The sequence below is a fragment of the Thalia democratica genome, chromosome 2, assembly GCF_965202585.1.
Source record: "Thalia democratica chromosome 2, ktThaDemo2.hap1.1, whole genome shotgun sequence".
NCBI classification, from domain to species: Eukaryota; Metazoa; Chordata; class Thaliacea; order Salpida; family Salpidae; genus Thalia; species Thalia democratica.
Window position 1 is genome coordinate 66,444,886 of NC_139166.1, and position 4,416 is coordinate 66,449,301.

A 4,416-nucleotide genomic window follows, 5' to 3' on the forward strand; every position below is an offset into this window, starting at 1 on the left:
AGTACATATTCGTTCTACAACTGGTTAATAAAGCTTTTAAAAGTAAACAAAAATTAAAGTTATAATTTTTTTATAAAATTATAAAAAGCAACTAAACTTATCAAACTCTGTATTTAAGCAAGATAGAAATTGGTTCAAGTATCATATTTTGGTACTACTTAAATATAAGTACATATCTACAACACTTTTCATACAGAATCTCATTGGCCATTTGTAGTATCAACCGAGCTTTGTTTATTTCTATGATGTAATTTGAAGTAAAATATTTGAAGTTATTAAATTTAATTATTACATTTCACTTAGTTCTACGATTCTGACAGTTTCATATGTTTTTAACTTTTGAAAAAATGTTCTTAAATTTTTAATCACATTTAGTTGAAGATTTAAATTATATTATAAAACTTATTTGGTTCTTATAGAATGGTATAAATGTATATGAAAATATAAAAGTATAGAGAGATATGAAAAAAAAATGTTATATTGAAAAATTAGTTTACTTAATTTTAAAAATTTTATACTTTACAACACTTTGCTTTTGAATACAATTAAAGATGTAATCTTCTAAGAAAAAATGTTAAAGAATTAGTTTAAAAAAAAATTTTAAGCAAACAAAATTACTTAATTAAAAACTTAGTTCTTTTAAAACTTTTTAGAAATTGCATTGGAAAAAGGAGTAATGACGTAATAGCAAAATTTTCTTAAAAACTTAATTTTTTAAAACCGTTAAGAAAGCAATGTAGTCTGCTTTATTAAACTTGTTCTTTTCACAAAATAAGTTTTTACTTGATTCAAAAGGGTTGATCATACCAATTCGATCATCAAACCACAAGCCTTCGGTAGACTGAGACCGGTTTCTTCCTTTGTTTGTAGATTGATGACTGCAAGTTTTTCGGTTGTGACTGAAAGGACGAAACTGGTATCAGTCTTCCAAAGACTTGTGGTCTGATGATCAAACTGGTATGATCAATCTTTATGTTAAACTTGAGCTTGTTTCACGGCATACAAAAGTTCTGCTTTGCAGACTTTCGCCGGTGTTTTTGTTTACTCGAAGCAATTAATCTATACAAGCGTTTATAAACGTTAAACTACAAAAGAAAACAACACTAAATTTTTTAAATAACCCTAAAAACTTATTTTCCCAAGATAACAATACACACGAACAATTTTATACTCTTTTTTCTGTTACAAAAAGCTGATTTGTCTTTAAATATTTTTAGATACAACTATATCAGAAAGCTTTTGAAAATTTTTATCGTTGAATGAAACTGTTTTATTTATTTAAAACTAAAAATGGTAAGTAAATTACTTTAAGTGATGTAAACAAGTTTAGATCGTTTACGTACATCTCTTAATAAACTTCAATGTCATTGAATAAATAGGTCTCCCTATCGGCTAATAAACAAGTTTTTAACTTTAGTCAATGATACAAATTTTTTGCTTTAACAAATTTGAAGTTAAAAAAGATTATGCTTATTTTTCGAAGTAAGGGTCTGATTAAAACAAAGTTCAAAGTTTAAGTTTACTTAATAAAATAAATAAAAGTAACAACAGTTTACTCACAAGCAAAAAAACTCTAACTATTTTCTATGTATTTTGCCTGGTTGGACGCAGTTTAGATATTGCCTTAAATTGATAAAGATTTTTTTTTTTTTTGAATATTGTTTTAGACTTATCAATTCAGAAAAACCCGTTCAGCATATCAAATTAATAAATTTTGTTAAACTTTACGGACTTATAATCAACGTTTTCATGTTTTAGTGACTTAATTTTTTTTACGGCAAATTAAAAGAAACTATTTAATTTAAAAAAAAGTATTGTATGTACAGTTAACATCTTGTACAGTAAGTTTTTTATTAATTCTTATCTCGTTTAATAAAAACAAATTTAAAGTGATTTTTATTTACTGACATTAAAGTTTCTAAAGCATTGTGTAGAAGCCATAATATTTAGTCACAAATTTAAAGCAAGTTTGTGCAAAGTAGTGAATTCTAACATTTAAATAAACTTATAAGCTTAAGAAAATAAAGCATTTATAAGTACATGAATTTTTGTCCATTAAAATTCTCTACCAACCTAGTTTTTTTTTCAACTCAAAGTATTTAAAAAATTGATGTTGCATTAATAACTATATCAGATGTTTTTCCCATTTCAAAAAAGAAGTTTGTAAGCTGAAAAACTAGAAATTGTAAGATTGAGTTTCAAACTATACATAAAACAGTAATTTACTTTGTATATTTTTCAAATCTTGTCATAGTTTGTGTACTGAATTAAACTTGGTGCCTTGTATTTAAAGACTTATGACAAAATAAAACTTTATAGTAGAAAATTTTCTAAACTTTTTTACCAATACTGATAGGTGGCCTAACGGCTTTGGGGTCCTAATGACAGCTTTAAAAACTCTCTGAGATGATTGATTAAATTGATCTGAGACTAGATTGAAACCCAGTGGTATACAAATGTACAAAAAATACAGGTTACTTCATAAATGCTTTATAAAGCCTATGAGACTATTTTTGACAAACTGGTACTCAAACAAATATATGGTGTTCTAATTTAGTTAACATCAACTCATGATTAATAGCTTAATTATCTAGAACATTTATAACAGACTTTTTTAAAGATTAAAATATCAGTAGATAATTTTTTACACTATAGCAAAGTTTTATCAAAGAAGTCTTGATCACATGTAACAACACTTGCCACTTTACTACTTAACATTTAAACTACAAATAAAAAAAACCTCAAAACCATTAAAAACTCTTTTGCTGTAAGTTGTTAAAATTCTATGTAACACTAAGTTGAAGTATGAAGTCTAAAGTTTGTACTTTTGCCAAGTCTAGGTCTTAAAGTCAAAAAACTTAATCATTTTGAACATGTTGTAACATTTTATTGAATAGATCAAACTGGGGTCAACATCTAATCCTGTCAAAATACTTAGCATGAACTTACTAACATGTAAATCAAACTTTCCATTCAATTTCAACAGACAAGTGTTTATAATTAAAGGGTTTGTTGTGGTCAGAGTAGGCCCACTACAAAAATATCTTACAATTCTTTTTTACTCTCAAAAAATTAGTTCTAAAGCTGCAAGCTGATGAACAACACTGATTGTTAACATAAATTAGACTAAAATACTCCATTTTTATAAAACCTTTATCTCTATTTAAAAAATTGAAAACCTTTGTGGACTAATGCAAAAGTTCTAGGTAATTACCTATTACAATGTTTCACCAGTAGCAAGCTAAAATGAGATAATGTTTGATGTCTTTTTTTTACCATAATTTAAGGCTAAAAATACAATGTTTTTTTTTATGTGATATAATTTTTAAATTTGTTATCTGAAAGTCTATCTTTAGTTTTAGCTTATAAATAATTAGAAGTATCTTGTAAAACTTAGTATTTTGGCTTTAAAAGTATTTAATGTAGAAATACAACCGATCTTACTTGAAATTTATTATCTTGTTTACTTTTTAAATAAGTAAATAAATATTTATGTATTTTTATAGTTTGTTTAAAACAAAGCATCTTTTCAGACTTTACATATTACGCTTAGAACCTTGATTTTTAGCCTAAATTTATGCTTAAAAAAGACATAAACTATTACTTTGTTTCACCTTGATATTATTGCAGCATCATGCTAGGTAATTACCAGGTTCTAATTGTTGAAATTACCACAATAGTAACTAAAGCCAAACTGTTTGAGAAATTTCATATACTACAAAAGTTTATAAATATTTCAAGTGAAAATAACCTTTTGTTACTCATCATTAAGGTCACTGCCAAAAAAAAAAAAGATATCAAAAATAACTCCTGTAACTTTAAAGTTACATCAATTTTCTAAACACAAAATGTATTAATGTCATGGGAGTCAATTTTGTTCTTTACAAGTTGATCTTATTTTGTAGAGTTTTATCTTAGCTATCAGACACTTATAACCTATTATCAAATTTTAAAATAAATTTTGAGTTATAAAGATTTAAAGTTGATTAGTTTAATAGGTTCCTTACATTGCAGAAGGAAAATAATTTAAAGAAGCTATTTTAACAAAAATCTATCTTCTCTTTCATTTTATACACTCTTTAAGTTGGTGTTGAAGCTCTTAGTTTTATATCTAAAACTTAACTTATTTATATTACAGTACTATGAAAAACTACACTTTTAATTAACTTTTTTTTAATAATACTTTTCTTTAAGTTGGACAGTTTACCAAAAACGTTGTTTGTAACTTTTTCTTTTTATATAGTATAACCAGTATAAAATTGCTTATTGGTAGTTATTATGTTGTTTTAGTATAAGTCGTTTTATTTCAGTGTTTTACGTAATGTAAATGTAATGTATGTAAACATTTTAATTATAAGACAAACAAATTGAAAACTAAAGACACTATTTTAGAATTATAATAAACAAGCAATAACA